The sequence below is a fragment of the Pseudophryne corroboree genome, chromosome 7 (assembly GCF_028390025.1).
Source record: "Pseudophryne corroboree isolate aPseCor3 chromosome 7, aPseCor3.hap2, whole genome shotgun sequence".
Lineage (NCBI taxonomy): Eukaryota > Metazoa > Chordata > Amphibia > Anura > Myobatrachidae > Pseudophryne > Pseudophryne corroboree.
Window position 1 is genome coordinate 203,429,823 of NC_086450.1, and position 21,661 is coordinate 203,451,483.

Below are 21,661 nucleotides of genomic sequence, written 5' to 3' on the forward strand. Positions count from 1 at the left end.
GTCGCTGGATGGCTAAGCTAAGCGACACAAGTGGCCGACACAAACACCTGGCCCATCTAGGAGTGGCACTGCAGTGTCAGACAGGATGGCTCTTCAAAAAAATTGTCCCCAAACAGCACATGATGCAAAGAAAAAAAGAGGCGCACCAAGGTCGCTGTGTGACTAAGCTAAGCGACACAAGTGGCTGACACAAACACCTGGCCCATCTAGGAGTGGCAAAAAGAGATAAATCTGCACAGGATATAACAATTTCAGTTCAGTGAATTTAGAAGTATTGTTATTAAACCAACATAAATGCCTACTTAAATAATAGCTTCAGCAAATGGTTGGCGGTGCTCCAGAAAAATAGTTATGACAACTATAAAACAACAGGTATGGTCCTTAAGAGAAGACAAAGAACCAAGAAAAGCAACTATAGGCCTTTTTACTGGGCACACTTGAATTTTTTTTTGATGTGATGAAATTTATTAAAAAATAACTTTTATTGATATAAACTTTTAAGAAAAAGGGCGAGAGCTGGCATCAATAATTAAAGAGCATAAGTGTTAGCCAGTACCAATGTACCTATTATGGGCGAACTAATAATATAGGTGAGCGAAAATAAACAAATCCTCATCCATAGAGATAATTCATATACATCCTCTATAATCAGGAATTTATATAAATGAGGTCACTACCTCGAATCCGATATGATCTGACAATTGCTATTGGCCTGAGATCCGGTTGATAGTGGGTCCCAAATTGCTATAATTGTTGGAGAGTAAAATACCTACGGTACCTAGTATTCCCTGGTGGTTCCCCATCCAGGTACTGACCAGGCCCTGCAGTGCTTGGCTTCCAAGATCAGACGAGTTTGGGCATACTCAGTGCGGTCTGACCGTAGGTGAGTTTGTCTCCTAGGCGCAGCGTTTACCGATTATATTGGGACCCAGGATCAATCACAGAATAAATGAATATTTAGGAGAAGAAAAAATAATAATGAATAATAATAATAATAATAATAATATAGTGGATTAATAGATTCTTGTTGGAAGATCTTGTCAGTGGTATTCTAACTTCAAATGATAATGCTGTTTCTGGAATCTTGCAATTGTTGTTACCGAAACATAACCTCTTTACAGTTGTGCTCCCAAAACAGCCTGAGCGGTAGGAGGACTTTTATGGTGCCCACAATGGCAGAATAAATGGAAACTCTATTACAATTGTGCTCCAAAAACAGCCCAAGCAACAAGAGGGTTTTGTAATCTCCACAATAATAAGGACAATAGCAAATGTGTCTTACAATATAATAATAACCCTATTGATTAAAGCATATATGGTAATTTACACCTGTCCCTTGTGAGAGGGTTCCTCCTTCTCCACATTTAACCAATAGTTACCCAGTAGTTATGCACCAGAAGAAATGTTGAGTATAATGATAATAAATATATAAATATATGGATATATCATACAACATACATTTGACTACTTGCCCTATTAGATGGGGAAGTGCATAGTAAACCTTGTGGGAAAGCAGTGGGGAGCCGTGGTCGGGCAGGGAGCGCCCGTTTTCGGCCAATAGCCGATGGCTGTCTTACCCCACCCTTACAGGAGACCCTCAGACTGGTGGATGAGGCAGGAGTCGATGAGTGAGGCGCCGGCGGCCGCGGTCCGCACGACCGGAAGTTCGGGCGCTGGGACCGGAAGTGACGCGCGTTTCGCTCCGAGAGCTTGATCACATGATCGCCTGCTCTCAGAGTTCCCCGCTGCCGATATTTATGTACACAGTCAATTGATTAATAATGAAAGTGTGAAGAGCACCTGTTTGTAATGGTCTAAATTGGATCACATAAGTAGGAAAGTGAATAGTAGCAGACTAAGAGATATCATTAAGAATATAATAGGACTCAGCTTATTCTTATATTGATTTGATTTAGGTTTGAAGAACAAAAAGGGGAGAGGACATAAAAACTGAATTAAGGGCCAGTTTGTATAACGTAATGGAAATAAAATAATAAAAATAAATTTAATTAAATTTAAATAATGTATAGATACTACAAACGGTATTGGAAGTGAATGCAAAAGTAAGTAAAAGTAAATACATAAAAAAAAAAATTATTGAATATAAATAAAATTAAATATAAGAATAATATAGCAGGATAAATAGTTAGGATGATAGAAAATAGAAGTAAATGAAAATGAAAATAATAATATTGATGAAAAATAAAAATATATAAAAAAATTTTTTTTTATATAAATGAAAAAAATGAAAAAAATAATAAAAATATAAAAATGAGAATCATGCAGTAAGTGTAGAGGGGTGATCAGACCACTGTGAGTTATGAAGAACCAAGTTGTGATAACAAAGCCTATTGATTATCAGTTGTCAGAGGCAGAGAGCAGTTGTTTGTATAGATTGTGAGAGTATTATGGGTGTGATGTATATTGGGAGGAAAGCATGGGGAGAAAGTTGGGAAATTTAGGAGGATATATGGAAAAGAAGTTGAAATAAGTTAGGGGTGTGTAATAAATTATGGTGGGGTTAAAAATTGATCGGGTGCTGAGTAAAGAATTTATTGCGGTGATTTAGTGAGGATAAGGTGATTTAGAGTGAGGATGACGGGAGAAGGTGAGAGAGTGATGTTGAATGTGGGGTGGGACTGGGAAGGGTGAGTGGGGGGAGGGTTGGCAGGGTGGGCGGCGGGCGGTTAAGGGTTAGGAGGGGGGAGAAAGGGGAAAAGGGGAAGAAGGGGAGAAGGGGGAGGGAGATTATGTGATGATTGGGGGAGGGGAAAGGGGAAGAAGGGGGAAAGGAGGGACCGGAAGAAGGAGACGGACCTGGTAAGCTGGTGGGTATGAGGGCAGTGATTATGGTTGTGAGTATGAAATGCCCTTGTGTATGTCAGTATGAATGTGAGAAGAAAGGGAGTGTGAGTGAAGGGTATGACGTGAGAGTATAGGTGAGAGGAATGATGATGACGTGATGATAAGTGATTTCCTTCTTGGATCTTCGAATCTACAGGGACACCAACAATATGATCTCCACAGAAATATACAGGAAAAACACAGCCACCAACACTCTTCTGTATCAAACCAGTTCACACATTCCCCCTACAATAACCAATATTCCAAAAGGAGAATTTCTACGCCTCAGGAAAAATTGTTCAAATGATGAAGTTTTCAAGATACGAAGTAAAGAACTAACACTCAGATTAAAAGACAGAGGATACAGTATGCGATCCATCAAAAAAGCCAAAAATAACATAACCCAGACCACAAGAGAAAATTTAATCTTCAATACAACAACAAAAAAACGTAAGGAAGAATCCCAAACCATAAGATTTGTGGGGGACTTTTGCAAAGAATGGAGGGAGATCAAGTCAATCCTACAAAGACACTGGCACGTTGTACTTTCTGACGAAGATCTGGCCAAAAAACTAAATACCAAAATTGAACTTAGTTGGCGGCGATCACCCAATCTAAAGGACCTTTTAGTCAGTAGCCACTTCTTACAACAACCACCACGTGGGCCATTAATTAAAGGAAGCTACTCCTGTGGTAACTGTAAGATCTGCCAACACGTGGTTAATATACAAGAACTGGTGGACAAATACGGCGATAAGATAACAATTCATGAATTTTTCAACTGCAAAAGTAAGAACGTGGTTTATTGTATCTCCTGCCCATGCGGTCTGAGATATGTAGGAATGGCTACTCGCATGCTAAAGATCAGAACTCTTGAACATATGAGTAATATTAGGAATGCTGCCAAACACCAACTAAGAATGCAACAACTGACAACTATTGCAAAACACTTCCTAACTCATCATTCAAGCTCAGTCCAAGATCTCAAAGTATACGGTCTTGAGCAAATTAAACCAGGAATCCGAGGTGGAGACATTACACGAATGCTCCTCAAAAAGGAGAGTGAATGGACCTTTAAACTAGACACCTTGGCTCCAAAGGGTCTAAATATACATCTGGTGGTCACTGTCAGCAAACTGCAAAACTAAAATGCACCACAGGTATAGAATCTAGATGGATAGTATACTTGACGACACAGAGGTAGGTAGAGCAGTGGCCTTCCGTACCGTACTGCTATATATACTGGAGGTCACTGTCAGCAAACTGCAAAACTAAAATGCACCACAGGTATAGAATCTAGATGGATAGTATACTTGACGACACAGAGGTAGGTAGAGCAGTGGCCTTCCGTACCGTACTGCTATATATACTGGTGGTCACTGTCAGCAAACTGCAAAACTAAAATGAACCACAGGTATAGAATCTAGATGGATAGTATACTTGACGACACAGAGGTAGGTAGAGCAGTGGCCTTCCGTACTGTACTGCTATATATACTGGTGGTCACTGTCAGCAAACTGCAAAACTAAAATGCACCACAGGTATAGAATCTAGATGGATAGTATACTTGATGACACAGAGGTAGGTAGAGCAGTGGCCTTCCATACCGTACTGCTATATATACTGGTGGTCACTGTCAGCAAACTGCAAAACTAAAATGCACCACAGGTATAGAATCTAGATGGATAGTATACTTGACGACACAGAGGTAGGTAGAGCAGTGGCCTTCTGTACCGTACTGCTATATATACTGGTGGTCACTGTCAGCAAACTGCAAAACTAAAATGCACCACAGGTATAGAATCAAGATGGATAGCATACTTGATGACACAGAGGTAGGTAGAGCAGTGGCCTTCCATACCGTACTGCTATATATACTGGTGGTCACTGTCAGCAAACTGCAAAACTAAAATGCACCACAGGTATAGAATCTAGATGGATAGTATACTTGACGACACAGAGGTAGGTAGAGCAGTGGCCTTCTGTACCGTACTGCTATATATACTGGTGGTCACTGTCAGCAAACTGCAAAACTAAAATGCACCATAGGTATAGAATCTAGATGGATAGTATACTTGATGACACAGAGGTAGGTAGAGCAGTGGCCTTCCGTACCGTACTGCTATATATACTGGTGGTCACTGTCAGCAAACTGCAAAACTAAAATGCACCACAGGTATATAATCTATATGGATAGTATACTTGATGACACAGAGGTAGGTAGAGCAGTGGCCTTCCGTACCGTACTGCTATATATACTGGTGGTCACTGTCAGCAAACTGCAAAACTAAAATGCACCACAGGTATAGAATCTAGATGGATAGTATACTTGACGACACAGAGGTAGGTAGAGCAGTGGCCTTCTGTACCGTACTGCTATATATACTGGTGGTCACTGTCAGCAAACTGCAAAACTAAAATGCACCATAGGTATAGAATCTAGATGGATAGTATACTTGACGACACAGAGGTAGGTAGAGCAGTGGCCTTCCGTACCGTACTGCTATATATACTGGTGGTCACTGTCAGCAAACTGCAAAACTAAAATGCACCACAGGTATAGAATCTATATGGATAGTATACTTGACGACACAGAGGTAGGCAGAGCAGTGGCCTTCCGTACCGTACTGCTAAATATACTGGTGGTCACTGTCAGCAAACTGCAAAACTAAAATGCACCACAGGCATAGAATCTAGATGGATAGTATACTTGACGACACAGAGGTAGGTAGAGCAGTGGCCTTCCGTACCGTACTGCTATATATACTGGTGGTCACTGTCAGCAAACTGCAAAACTAAAATGCACCACAGGTATAGAATCTAGATGGATAGTATACTTGATGACACAGAGGTAGGTAGAGCAGTGGCCTTCCGTACCGTACTGCTACAGTATATATACTGGTGGTCACTGTCAGCAAACTGCTAAACTAAAATGCACCACAGGTATAGAATCTAGATGGATAGTATACTTGACAACACAGAGGTAGGTAGAGCAGTGGCCTTCCGTACCGTACTGCTATATATACTGGTGGTGACTGTCAGCAAACTGCAAAACTAAAATGAACCACAGGTATAGAATCTAGATGGATAGTATACTTGACGACACAGAGGTAGGTAGAGCAGTGGCCTTTCCGTACTGTACTGCTATATATACTGGTGGTCACTGTCAGCAAAACTCTGCACTGTACTCCTCCTATATAATACTGCTGGTCCCCAGTCCCCACAATAAAGCAGTGTGAGCACAGATATGTGCAGCACACTGAGCACAGATATGGAGCGTTTTTCAGGCAGACAACGTATAATACTGGTGTTCACTAGTCAGCAAAACTCTGCACTGTACTCCTCCTATATAATACAGCTGCTCCCCAGTCCCCACAATTAAGCAATAAGCACAAATATTTGCAGCAACATTAATAAACGGAGAGGACGCCAGCCACGTCCTCTCCCTAACATTTCCAATGCACGAGTGAAAATGGCGGCGACGCGCTGCTCCTTATATAGAATCCGAATCTCGCGAGAATCCGAAAGCGGGATGATGACGTTCGGGCATGCTCGGATTAACCGAGCCATACGGGAGAATCCGAGTATGCCTCGGACCCGTGTAAAATGGGTGAAGTTCGGGGGGGTACGGTTTCCGAGGAACCGAACCCGCTCATCACTAAATATAACCCACCCAAATCTAACTCTCTTTGCAAACCTGCACTGCACCTGCACTGCACATGGTTTTGCCCATTAGCTAACAAATTCGCTGCTGCGATCATATCTGAATTACCCCCTTTATCAACTGATACTCCACTCAAACGCAATCAAGTTAAATTGTTTATGGCAAAACACCCTGTAAAAAACAAAGTCCAATTGGCAATAAGAGCCATGAGAAATGAAGACAGTTTTTTCTCAAAACTGTACATTGGTTGTCAACAATGAGGTTCTGATCTTGATGAATTCTTCAACCATGAAAATCAACCATTTCCACTATCTTTGTCAGACTATGAGTACCTTAAAAAAGCTAAGAAATCTGACCCTCTTCAGTGTTTTAGAAATATGTCTGACTATCCAACCGAAAAAACTGCAGCATCATGGGCCATATTGGATGGCCCTGCCATAGTAAACATGATACCTCCTGGAGATACCAAGACATTTGCTGAATATGCAGAGAAATTTGTCAAGAAAGTTTTTCTTTAATGGGATGATGTAGGACGAGTTGACATTGTTTGGTGACTATAGATCTGTCAGTTTGAAATCAGAGACCAGAATGTTCAGAGGTGCTGGCATAAGGCGAAAAGTTTCTAGTAACACACCACTTCCAAGAAACTGGAAGAACTTTTTGTGCAATGATGAAAACAAAACTGAATTATTTGATCTACTTGCAAAGAAATGTATAACTCGACAGGGGAAAGAAGTAGTAACCACAAAAGGAGAAACAGTCTGATGCAACATACCTACTGTATATGTACACATGATGAACTCTACCCAAGCACTTAAGAAGAAGCAGATACTAGAATTCTATTGCATGCCAAAGAGGCATGTCAAGCTGGAGACAAGTCAATCATTATTAAGCCAGTAGATACAGATGTTGTAGTGCTGTCACTCAAATCATTCAAAGAAATACAAGCCGATTTCATGTGGACTGCATTCGGAACTGGGAAGAATTCGGAATACATTCCAATTCATCTCCTGTTTAGCAAGCTTGGAATCGAAAAAGCTACATCTCTTCCATATTTCCTTGCATTGACTGGAAGTGGCACAACTTCCTCTTTCAGTGGTTATGGCAAGAAATTGGCTTGGGAAATATTAAAAAAATATTCTAGAGATTAAGGCACACATCCAGTTTTTGTCCCAGCAGCCCACTGACGTTGAAGTTTTCATGAAAGAAATTGAAAAAATTGTTGTTTGGATGTATGATAAGCAGAGATGAGCGGGTTCGGATCCTCTGGATCCGAACCCCCCGAACTTCACCTATTTTACACGGTTCCAAGGCAGCCTCAGATCTTCCCGCCTTGCTCGGTTAACCAGAACGCGCCCGAACGTCATCATACCGCTGTCAGATTCTCGCGAGATTCGTATTCTATATAAGGAGCCGCGCGTCGCTGCCATTTTCACTCGTGCTTTGGAGATTGAACGGAGAGAATGTGGCTGCATTCTCTCCCTGAAAAACTCCGTAATCTGTGCTCAGTGTGCTGAAAATATCTGTGCTCAGTGTGCTGCAAATAATCTGTGCTCAGTGTGCTGAAAATATCTACGTTCTCTGCCTGAAAATGCTCCATATCTGTGCTCAGTTTGCTGCAAATATCTGATCAGTGTGTTGCATTGTGGGGACTGGGGACCACTAGTATATAATATATAAATTTCTATAGCTTCTATACTACTTGTCAGGACACATGGTCACAGTTACATTGCTCTGTACTGATATATACAATAATATATATACTTTTCTATAGCCTCTATACTGCTTGTCAGGACACATGGTCACAGTTACACTGCTCTGTACTGATATATACAGTAATATATATACTTTTCTATAGCTTCTATACTGCTTGTCAGGACACATGGTCACAGATACACCACTCTGTACTGATATATACAATAATATATATACTTTTCTATAGCCTCTATACTGCTTGTCAGGACACATGGTCACAGTTACACTGCTCTGTACTGATATATACAGTAATATATATACTTTTCTATAGCTTCTATACTGCTTGTCAGGACACATGGTCACAGATACACCACTCTGTACTGATATATACAATAATATATATACTTTTCTATAGCCTCTATACTGCTTGTCAGGACACATGGTCACAGTTACACTGCTCTGTACTGATATATACAATAATTTTAAATAATTTTCTATAGCTTCTATACTGCTTGTCAGGACACACATGTCTCACAGTTACACCGCTCTGTACCACTACTGATATAGAGTAATATATATACTTTTCTATAGCTTCTATACTGCTTGTCAGGACACATGGGTCACAGTTACACCGCTCTGTACTGTTATATACAATACTATATATACTTTTCTATAGCTTCTACACTGCTTGTCAGGACACATGTGTCACAGTTACACTGCTCTGTACTGATATATACAATAATATATATACTTTTCTATAACTTCCATACTGCTTGTCAGGACACATGTTTCACAGTTACACTGCTCTGTACTGATATATACAATAATATATATACTTTTCTATAGCTTCGATACTGCTTGTCAGGACATGTGTCACAGTTACACTGCTCTGTACTGATATATCCAATAATATATATACTTTTCTATAGCTACTATACTGCTTGTCAGGACAAATGTGTCACAGTTACACTGCTCTGTACTGTTATATACAATAATATATATACTTTTCTATAGCTTCTATACTGCTTGTCAGGACACCTGTGTCACAGTTATACTGCTCTGTACTGATATATACAATAATATATATACTTTTCTATAGCTTCTATACTGCTTGTCAGGACACATGTGTTACAGTTATACTGCTCTGTACTGATATATATACAGTAATATATAAACTTTTCTATAGCTTCTATACTGCTTGTCAGGACACATGGGTCACAGTTACACCGCTCTGTACTGATATATACAATAATATATATACTTTTCTATAGCTTCTATACTGCTTGTCAGGACACATGTGTCACAGATACAGCGCTCTGTACTGATATATCCAATAATATATATACTTTTCTATAGCTTTTATACTGCTTGTCAGGACACATGTGTCATAGTTACACTGCTCTGTACTGATATATCCAATAATATATATACTTTTCTATAGCTACTATACTGCTTGTCAGGACAAATGTGTCACAGTTACACTGCTCTGTACTGTTATATACAATAATATATATACTTTTCTATAGCTTCTATACTGCTTGTCAGGACACATGTGTCACAGACTAGTTACACTGCTCTGTACTGATATATACAATAATATATATACTTTTCTATAGCTTCTATACTGCTTGTCAGGACACATGTGTCACAGTTACACTGCTCTGTACTGCTATATATACAGTAATATATAAAATTTTATATAGCTTCTATACTGCTTGTCAGGTCACATGGGTCACAATTACACTGCTCTGTACTGATATATACAATAATATATATACTTTTCTATAGCTTCTATACTGCTTGTCATTACACATGTGTCACAGTTACACTGCTCTGTACTGATATATACAATAATAAATATAGGCCCTCATTCCGAGTTGTTCGCTCGTTATTTTCCTTCGCATCGGTGCGATTTTCCGCTAGCTGCGCATGCGCAATGTTCGCACTGCGGCTGCGCCAAGTAAATTTGCTAAGAAGTTTGGTTTTTTACTCACGGCATTACGAGGTTTTTTCTTCGTTCTGCTGATCGTAGTGTGATTGACAGGAAGTGGGTGTTTCTGGGTGGAAACTGGCCGTTTTATGACAGTGTGTGAAAAAACGCTGCCGTTTATGGGAAAAACGCGGGAGTGGCTGGAGAAACGGGGGAGTGTCTGGGCGAACGCTGGGTGTGTTTGTGACGTCAAACCAGGAACGACAAGCACTGAACTGATCGCACTGGAAGAGTAAGTCTCGAGCTACTCAGAAACTGCAAAGAAAAATCTTTTTGCTATATTGCGAATACTTCGTTCGCAATTCTGCTAAGCTAAGATTCACTACCAGAGGGCGAAGGCTTAGCGTGTGCACTGCTGCGAAAAGCGGCTAGCGAGCGAACAACTCGGAATGAGTGCCATACTTTTCTATAGCTTCTATACTGCTTGTCAGGACACATGTGTCACAGTTATACTGCTCTGTACTGATATATATATATATATATAATAATATATATACTTTTCTATAGCTTCTATACTGCTTTTCAGGACACATGGGTCACAGTTACACCGCTCTGTACTGATATATACAATAATATATATACTTTTTTATAGCTTCTATACTGCTTGTCAGGACACATGTGTCACAGTTACACTGCTCTGTACTGATATATATACAGTAATATATAAACTTTTCTATAGCTTCTATACTGCTTGTCAGGACACATGTGTCACAGTTACACTGCTCTGTACTGATATATATATATATATATATATATACAATAATATATATACTTTTCTATAGCTTCTATACTGCTTGTCAGGACACATGGGTCACAGTTACACCGCTCTGTACTGATATATACAATAATATATATACTTTTCTATAGCTTCTATACTGCTGGTCAGGACACATGTGTCACAGTTACACTGCTCTGTACTGATATATATATACAATAATATATATATACTTTTCTATAGCTTCTATACTGCTGGTCAGGACACATGTGTCACAGTTACACTGCTCTGTACTGATATATATACAATAATATATATACTTTTGTATAGCTTCTATACTGCTTGTCAGGACACATGTGTTACAGTTACACCGCTCTGTACTGATAGATATATATATATATATATATATACACAATAATATATATATACTTTTCTATAGCTTCTATACTGCTTGTCAGGACACATGTGTCACAGTTACACCGCTCTGTATTGATTTATATACAATAATATATATACTTTTCTATATCTTCTATACTGCTTTTCAGGACACATGTCACAGTTACACTGCTCTGTACTGATATATATACAAATATATATATACTTTTCTATAGCTTCCTTCTAGAATCACTAGTATCTAGTGCAGCATTTTGGTGACCAACAGTATACATATATAGTACAGTACAGTAGGCCATTGCTATTGATATATTACTGGCATATAATTCCACACATTAAAAAATGGAGAACAAAAATGTGGAGGGTAAAATAGGGAAAGATCAAGATCCACTTCCACCTCCTACTGAAGCTGCTGCCACTAGTCATGGCCGAGACGATGAAATGCCATCAACGTCGTCTGCCAAGGCCGATGCCCAATGTCATAGTAGAGAGCATGTAAAATCCAAAAAAACAAAAGTTCAGTAAAATGATCCAAAAATCAAAATTAAAAGCGTCTGATGAGAAGCGTAATCTTGCCAATATGCCATTTACGACACGGAGTGGCAAGGAACGGCTGAGGCCCTGTCCTATGTTCATGGCTAGTGGTTTAGCTTCACATGAGGATGGAAGCACTCATCCTCCCGCTAGAAAAATGAAAAGAGTTAAGCTGGCAAAAGCACAGCAAAGAACTGTACGTTCTTCTAAATCACAAATCCCCAAGGAGAGTCCAATTGTGTCGGTTGTGATGCCTGACCTTCCCAACACTGGACGGGAAGAGGTGGCGCCTTCCACCATTTGCACGCCCCCTGCAAGTGCTGGAAGGAGCACCCGCAGTCCAGTTTCTGATAGTCAAATTGAAGATGTCACTGTTGAAGTACACCAGGATGAGGATATGGGTGTTGCTGTTAGGCGCCGCGGTCCGGGGCCCACCTCCTTGCCCGGCGCCTAGCGACTAGGGACGCCGTACGTGCTGAGCCGCCAGGTCCCTAGCAACGCTAGTACGCCGTGCGCGCTGAGCCGCCGGGACCCTAGCAACGCTAGGACGCCGGGCGCGCCGAGCCGCCAGGACCTTAGCAACGGGGACGCCACAGGCGGACCGCGTTCCCCATTGCAGGGTTGATTATTGAAGTGTTCACACATGTTTCTCTGGTCGTGCAGCAAGGCAGCTGCATGACATTTATGGTAATTAGGCTCTGTACTCTGATTGGAGGGTTCCCTGTTAAATGCCTCCTCAGTGCCTCACACAGACGCCGGTGATAGCTTCCTGCATGCTGCTCATGTTTGGTGAACGTCTGTTCCTGGTTAGCTGTGTCCGGTCCCTCCAGTTCTCTGAGTTCCTGAATCTTGGAGTTAGTCACCTGGTCCCAAGGAGTTTTTCTGGTCCAAAGTTACCTGTGGCAGTCGATTGAGGTTCTCTCTTGGTTTCGTGAGTGGCAGCCTGCCGCATGTTGCGGCCTAGGCCAATTTAGTATTGTTTCATTGTACTGGTGCATTTGCGGAGGTTTCCGCTTCCATAGTTCTCTCCGGTACTCGGCGGTGCCGTGTAGGAGAGTGGACTAGTGGAATATTTTGGTTGTTCTTTTCCCTGGCGGTAATCCGCGCATACTTTTAGTTTCAGGTTTGCCAGTAGCCCCTGGCCTTATTGTTTAGTTAGAGGGCCTCTTGTTATCACCCTGTCTCAGTTCACTCTTTGTCTCTCATTAAGGGGGCATCGGATTTGGGCAGACGTAATCTGCCCTTCAAACGCGGCTGCCATGGGCCCAAGAAACCATAGTCTCGCAAGAGTGTACTGACAGCACGGGTGAGACAACGGAGATAGGATGCCAGGGGCTATTCCCATTCCATTTCCCTTTCGCAGCATCACATCCTGGTACTCAGGTCCCACTGTATAAGATCTCCCCTGACCTGAGTGTCAGGATCATAACAGTTGCTGGTGCTGGGGAGGAAATTGACAAAGAGGATTCTGATGGTGAGGTGGTTTGTTTAAGTCAGCCACCCAGGGAGACACCTGTTGTCCATGGGACGAATATGGCCATTGACATGCCTGGTCAAAATACAAAAAAAATCACCTCTTCGGTGTGGAATTATTTCAACACAAATGCGGACAACAGGTGTCAAGCCGTGTGTTGCCTTTGTCAAGCTGTAATAAGTAGGGGTAAGGTCGTTAACCACCTCAGAACATCCTCCCTTATATGTCACCTGCAGCGCATTCATCATAAGTCAGTGACAAGTTCAAAAACTTTGGATGACAGCAGAAGCAGTCCACTGACCCCTATATCCCTTCCTCTTGTAACCAAGCTCCTGCAAACCACACCACCAACTCCCTCAGTGTCAATTTCCACCTTACACAGGAAAGCCAATAGTCCTGCAGGCCATGTCACTGGCAAGTATGACGAGTCCTCTCCTGCCTGGGATTCCTCCGATGCATCCTTGAGTGTAACGCCTACTGCTGCTGGCGCTGCTGTTGGTGCTGCTAGGAGTCGATCGTCATCCCAGAGGGGAAGTCGGAAGACCACTTGTACTACTTCCAGTAAGCAATTGACTGTCCAACAGTCCTTTGCGAGGAAGATAAAATATCACAGCAGTCATCCTGCTGCAAAGCGGATTACTCAGGCCTTGGCAGCCTGGGCGGTGAGAAACGTGGTTCCGGTATCCACCGTTAATTCAGAGGCAACTAGAGACATGATTGAGGTACTGTGTCCCCGGTACCAAATACCATCTAGGTTCCATTTCTCTAGGCAGGCGATACCGAAAATGTACACAGACGTCAGAAAAAGAGTCACCAGTGTCCTAAAAAATGCAGTTGTACCCAATGTCCACTTAACCACGGACATGTGGACAAGTGGAGCAGGGCAGACTCAGGACTATATGACTGTGACAGCCCACAGGGTAGATGTATTGCCTCCCGCAGCAAGAACAGCAGCGGTGGCACCAGTAGCAGCATCTCGCAAACGCCAACTCGTTCCTAGGCAGGCTACGCTTTGTATCACCGCTTTCCAGAAGAGGCACACAGCTGACAACCTCTCACGGAAACTGAGGAAGATCATCGCAAAATGGCTTACCCCAATTGGACTCTCCTGGGGATTTGTGACATCGGACAACGCCAGCAATATTGTGCGTGCATTACATCTGGGCAAATTCAGGTCATTCCCCTCATCAGGTTTTTGCATAAGAAGCTGGAGACATTGAAGGAGGAGCTAAAACAGAGCGATTCCGCTAGGCATGTGGGACTTGTGGATGGAGCCCTAAATTCGCTTAACCAGGATTCACGGGTGGTCAATCTGTTGAAATCAGAGCACTACATTTTGGCCACCGTGCTCGATCCTAGATTTAAAACCTACGTTGTATCTCTCTTTCCGGCTGACACAATTCTGCAGAGGTTCAAAGACCTGCTGGTGAGAAAATTGTCAAGTCAAGCGGAACGTGACCCGTCAACATCTCCTCCTTCACATTCTCCCGCAACTGGGGGTGCGAGGAAAAGGCTAAGAATTCCGACCCCACCCGCTGGTGGTGATGCAGGGCAGTCTGGAGAGAGTGCTGACATCTGGTCCGGACTGAAGGACCTGCCAACGATCACTGACATGTCGTCTGCTGTCACTGCATATGATTCTCTCACCATTGAAAGAATGGTGGAGGATTATATGAGTGACCGCATCCAAGTAGGCACGTCAGACAGTCCGTACGTATACTGGCAGGAAAAAGAGGCAATTTGGAGGCCCTTGCACAAACTGGCTATATTCTACCTAAGTTGCCCTCCCTCCAGTGTGTACTCCGAAAGAGTGTTTAGTGCAGCCGCTCACCTTGTCAGCAATCGGCGTACGAGGTTACTTCCAGAAAATGTGGAGAAGATGATGTTCATCAAAATGAATTATAATCAATTTCTCCGTGGAGACATTCACCAGCAGCAATTGCCTCCAGAAAGTACACAGGGACCTGAGATGGTGGATTCCAGTGGGGACGAATTAATAATCTGTGAGGAGGGGGATGTACACAGTGAAAGGGGTGAGGAATTGGAGGATGATGATGAGGTGGACATCTTGCCTCTGTAGAGCCAGTTTGTGCAAGGAGAGATTGATTGCTTCTTTTTTTGGTGGGGGCCCAAACCAACCAGTCATTTCAGTCACAGTCGTGTGGCAGACCCTGTCGCTGAAATGATGGGTTTGTTAAAGTGTGCATGTCCTGTTTATACAACATAAGGGTGGGTGGGAGGGACCAAGGACAATTCCATCTTGCACCTCTTTTTTCTTTCATTTTTCTTTGCATCATGTGCTGTTTGGGGACAATTTTTTTGAAGTGCCATCCTGCCTGACACTGCAGTGCCACTCCTAGATGGGCCAGGTGTTTGTGTCGGCCACTTGTGTCGCTTAGCTTAGTCACACAGCGACCTTGGTGCGCCTCTTTTTTTCTTTGCATCATGTGCTGTTTGGGGACAATTTTTTTGAAGTGCTATCCTGCCTGTAACTGCAGTGCCACTCCTAGATGGGCCAGGTGTTTGTGTCGGCCACTTGGGTCGCTTAGCTTAGCCATCCAGCGACCTCGGTGCAAATTTTAGGACTAAAAATAATATTGTGAGGTGTTCAGAATAGACTGAAAATGAGTAGAAACTATGGTTATTGAGGTTAATAATACTATGGGATCAAAATGACCCCCAAATTCTATGATTTAAGCTGTTTTTGAGGGTTTTTTGTAAAAAAATCCGAATCCGACAAAAAATTTTCAGGGAGGTTTTGCCAAACGCGTCCGAATCCAAAACACGGCCGTGGAACCGAATCCAAAACCAAAACACAAAACCCGAAAAATGTCCGGTGCACATCACTATATATAACCCTACAGCAAACTAAGTTTTTAGAGAAATACGGTGGGATGTAATATGTAACATCGCCACCCATCATCATGACTAAGCGCAAATTAACATATGTGTTAATATTGCGAAGGACAGCTCTCCCGATAAGAGCTATCCTACCACAAGAGGTATAGTCACTAAGCACAGCTCCAGCCTATCAGCTCTTTCCCTGTGGCCCCTCCCCCTGCTCAGGATGCAATTCCACAGTGGTTTTCCGCCTCTCAGTTGTTTCACCTCCACTCTCCTCCCCCTCAGAGAAACTCAGTACACCATTTTAATTACAGCGCTGAAGCTGCGGGTCTCCGGGATTGCTGGGTCCAGTCTACCTGTATAACTCTCCCAAGGCCCAGGTTATACAAAATGTATCCTAGTAGACACTGCGGTCTGTGTAGTTGACATTAGTGCCCATTGCATTTACTGTATATATTATTTATTGGAGATGTGCGGCTGGCACTTTTCGTGTTTTGTGATTTGGTTTCGGTACTAATTCCACTTTTGTGTTTTGGTTTTGGCTTGGTTTTGCCAAAACCACCCTTTCGTGTTTTGGTTTTGGTTTTAGATCTGGATAATTTTTGAAAAAAACATAAAAATGGCTAAAATCACAGAATTTGGGGGTAATAACATTCATATCCACTGATTTCCAGTCTATTCTGAACACCTCATACCTCACAATATTGTTTTTAGGCCAAAAGGTTGCAACAAGGTTGCTGGATGACTAAGCTAAGTGACACAAGTGGACAACACAAACACCTGGCCCATCTAGGAGTGACACTGCAGTGTCAGACAGGAGGGCAGATATAAAAAAAAGGCCCCAAACAGTACCTCATGCAAAGATGTAGAAGAGGTGCAATGGGGTAGCTGTATGACTAAGCCAAGTGACACAAACAATTGGCCCATCTAGGAGTGGCACTGCAGTGTCAGACAGGGCAGATATAAAAAAGGCCCCAAACAGCACCTCATGCAAAGATGTAGAAGAGGTGCAATGAGGTAGCTGTATGACTAAGCCAAGCGACACAAACAATTGGCCCATCTAGGAGTGGCAGACAGGATGGCACTTTTCAAAAACTAGGCCCCAAACAGCACCTCATGCAAAGATGTAGAAGAGGTGCAATGAGGTAGCTGTATGAATAAGCCAAGTGACACAAACAATTGGCCCATCTAGGAGTGTCACTGCAGTGGCAGACAGGAGGGCAGATATAAAAAAAAAGGCCCAAAGATGTAGAAGAGGTGCAATGAGGTAGCTGTATGACTAAGCCAAGCGACGCAAACAATTGGCCCATCTAGGAGTGGCACTGCAGTGGCAGACAGGATGCACTTTTCAAAAACTTGGCCCAAAACAGCACCTCATGCAAAGATGTAGAAGAGGTGCAATGAGGTAGGTGTCTGACTAAGCCAAGCGACACAAACAATTTCCACTGGAATTATACAGCAATATCACTGGAATTACACTGCAATATCACTGGAATTACAGTATATGGCAGTACCACTGGACATATACGGCAGTATCACTAGAATTATATGGCAGTACCACTGGACATATACGGAAGTGTCAGACAGGATGGCACTTTAAAAAAAATAGTCCCCAAACAGCACATGATGCAAAGAAGAAATAGAGGTGCAAGATGGTATTGTCCTTGGGCCCTCCCACCCACCCTTATGTTGTATAAACAGGACATGCACACTTTAACAAACCAATCATTTCAGTGACAGGGTCTGTCACACGACTGTGGCTGAAATGACTGGTTTGTTTGGGCCCCCACCAAAAAAGAAGCAATCAATCTCTCCTTGCACAAACTGGCTCTAAAGAGACAAGATGTCCACCTCATCCTCACCCTCCGATTCCTCACCCCTTTCACTGTGTATATCCCCCTCCTCACAGAGTATTAATTCATCCCCACTGGAATCCACCAACATAGGCCCCTGTGTACTTTCCGGAGACAATTGCTGGTCAAGGTCTTCCTGGAGGAATTTATAATTTATTTTTATGAACATCATCTTTTCCACATTTTGTGGAAGTAACCCCCTATGCTGATCACTGACAAGGTTACCGGCTGCACTAAACACTCTTTTGGATTACACACTAGAGGTGGGGGGGGGGCAACTTAGGAAAAATAAAGCCAGTTTGTACAAGGGCATCCAAATTGCCTCTTTTTCCTGCCAGTATACATATAGACTGTCTGACATGCCTTCTTGGATGCTGTCACTCATATAATCATCCACCATTCTTCCAATGGTGACAGAATCATATGTAGTGACAGTAGACGTCAGTAATCGTTGGCAGGTCCTTCACTCCGGACCAGATGTCAGCTTTCACTGCTGACTGCCCTGCATCACCACCAGCGGGTGGGCTAGGAAATCTTATTCTTTTCCTTGCAGCCCCTTTGATGGGAAAAATTGAAGGAGGAGCTGTTGATGGGTCACATTCCGCTTGAGTTGACAATTTACTCACCAGTAGGTCATTGCACCTCTGCACACTTGTGTTTGCCAGAAAGAGAGATACAACATAGGCTTTAAACCTAGGATCGAGCTTGGTGGCCAAAATGTAGTGCTCTGATTTCAACAGATTGACCACCCATGAATCCTGGCAAAGCGAATGAAGGGCTCCATCCACAAGTCCCACATACTTAGCGGAATCGCTCCATCTTAGGTCCTTCTTTTATTACTCAAGTTGCTTCTGCAAAAGCCTGATGAGGGGAATGACCTGACTCAAGCTGGCAGTGTCTGAACTCACTTCACGTGTGGCAAGTTCAAAAGGTTGGAGAACCTTTCACAAGACAGAAATCATTCTCCACTGTGCTCGAGTCAGAGGCATTCCTTCTCCTTTGCCTATATCGTAGGTGGATGTATAGGCTTTAATGGCCTTATGCTGCTCCTCCATCCCCTGAAGCATATAGTGTGTTGAATTCCACCTCTTTACCACCTCTTGCTTCAGTTGATGGCAGGGCAGGTTCAGTAGTGTTTGCTGGTGCTCCAGTCTTCGGCACGCAGTGACAGAATGTCGAAAGTGGCCCTCAATTTTTCGGACACTAATGGCGGATACCGGATGCACATCTAACACCAACATAAGTGTTAAGGCCTCAGTTATATGCTTTGCAACAGGATGGCTCCTGTCATATTTCATCTTCCTCACAAAAGACTGTTGGACAGTCAATTAGTTGAAGTAGTACAAGTGGTTTTCCGACTTCCCCTCTGGGATGACGATCGACTCCTAGCAGCAACAACAGCAGTGGCGGCAGCAACAGCAGCAGTAGGCGTACCACTCAAGGATCCTCCTGAGGAATCCCGGATAGGAGAGGACTCGTCAGTGTTGCCAGCGACATGGCCTGCAGGACTACTGATGTTCATGGCTGAGGAGGAAGTTGACGTTGAGGAAGTTGGTGATGTGGCTTGCAGGAGCTTGGCTATAAGAGGAAGAAGGGATTTAGGTGTCAGTGGACTGTTTACACTCTTACCCAAAGTTTCACAACTTGACACTGACTTCTGATGAATGCGCTGCAGGTGACGCATAAGGGAGGATGTTCCTAGTTAGTTAACATCCTTACCCCTACTTATTACATATTGACAGAGGCAACACACGGCTTGACACCTGTTGTCCGGATTTGTGGAGAAATAATTCCACACCGAAGAGGTGGCTTTTTTGGTATTTTGCCCAGGCATCACAATGGGCTTCTTCATCCCACGGACAACAGGTGTCTCCCCCAGTGCCTCATTTAAACAAACCACATCACCTTTAGAATCCTCATCGTCAGCTTCCTCCACAGAACCAGCAACACCCATATCCTCATGCTGGTGTACTTCAACAGTGACATCTTCAATTTGAATATCAGAAACTGGACTGTGGGTGTTCCTTCCAGAACTTGCAGGGGGTATTAAAATGGTGGAAGGAGCCACCTCTTCCCGTCTAGTGTTGGGAAGGTCAGGCATCGCAACCGCCACACACTTGGACTCTCCTTGTGGATTTGTGATACCATCTCAGAATGCACAGTTCTTTTCTGTGCTTTTTCCAGCTTAACTCATTTAATTTTTCTAGCAAACTGATGAGGGCTTCCATCGTCATGCGTAGCTGAACCACGAGTCATGAACATAGGCCAGGGCCTCAGCCGTTCCTTGCTACTCCGAGTCGTAAATGGCATATTGGCAAGTTTACGTTTCTCCTCAGACAATATAAATTTCTTTTTTTGAGTCTTTTTACTAAACTTTGGCTTTTGGATTTAACATGCCCTCTACTATCACATTGGGCATCGGCCTTGGCAGATGATGTGGATGGCTTTTCATCGTCTATGTCATGACTAGTGGCAGCAGGTTCAGCACTAGGAGGAAGTGGTTCTTGATCTTTTCTTATTTTATCCTCCAAATTTTTGTTCTCCATTATTTTTCTGGAGTTATATCACACAATATGCAGCACTTGAGCACTGGACATACGGCAGCAGAGGATACCACTGTGACTGATCACTTGAATGACTGATGGCTGATGCACAGGACACTACCACTGGTCTGATGCAGGACAACACAGCAACACTGTAAGGGACTTGTTATTATTATACAGCAGCACTGGGCATATGGCAGCAGAGGATACCACTGTGACTGGTAACTGGAATGCCTGATAGCTGATGCACAGGACACTACCACTGGTCTGATGCAGGACAACACAGCAACACTGTAAGGGTCTTGTTATTATTTTACAGCAGCACTGGACATATGGCAGCAGAGTATACCACTGTGACTGCCTGGTCACTGGAATGACTGATGGCTGATGCACAGGACACTACCACTGGTCAGATGCAGGACAACACAGCAACACTGTAAGGGACTTGTTATTTTTATACAGCAGCACTGGACATATGGCAGCAGAGGATACCACTTTGTCTGGTCACTGGAATGACTGATGGCTGATGCACAGGACACTACCACTGGACTGATGCAGCACAATACACCACCACCGAACTGATAAAGCACAACACCCTATACAGCAGCACTGGACATATGGCAGCAGAGGATACCACTGTGACTGGACTGATGTAGCACAATACATTACCACTGAACTGATGCAGCACAACACTGCACCCTATACAGCAGCACTGGACATATGGCAGCAAGAGGATACAACCACTGTGACTGGACAGATGCAGCACAAGACACGGACACTGAGGACACTGAGAGAACGGAGACACGTCCTCTCTCTACACTCTCCAATGCCATAGTGAAAATGGCGGGGAAGCGCAGCTCCTTATATGGAATCCAAATCCTGAGAGAATCCGACAGCGAGATGATGACGATTTGCCTCGTTCTGTTTTCCGAGTCAGGTGGGAAAACCCGAGCCTGACTCGGATCCGGACTCGGGTACGTAGGTTCGGTAGTGTTCTGCCCTCAGAATCTACCCCGAGGCCTTGGACATCTTCCTTTTGCTCCTTTCATCCTCGAAGCAAACCTAAAGGACAGTCCTTCCCTCGACAGTCAACCTACACAAAGTCCTCCAAG

The 21,661-nt window shown here is 43.2% G+C and overlaps 1 pseudogene; it reads right to left on the bottom strand.

The window, feature by feature from the left end:
• Window positions 1-766: 766 nt before the first annotated feature.
• Window positions 767-885, bottom strand: LOC134947105 (5S ribosomal RNA; annotated as a pseudogene).
• Between the last annotated feature and the right edge of the window lie 20,776 nt (window positions 886-21,661).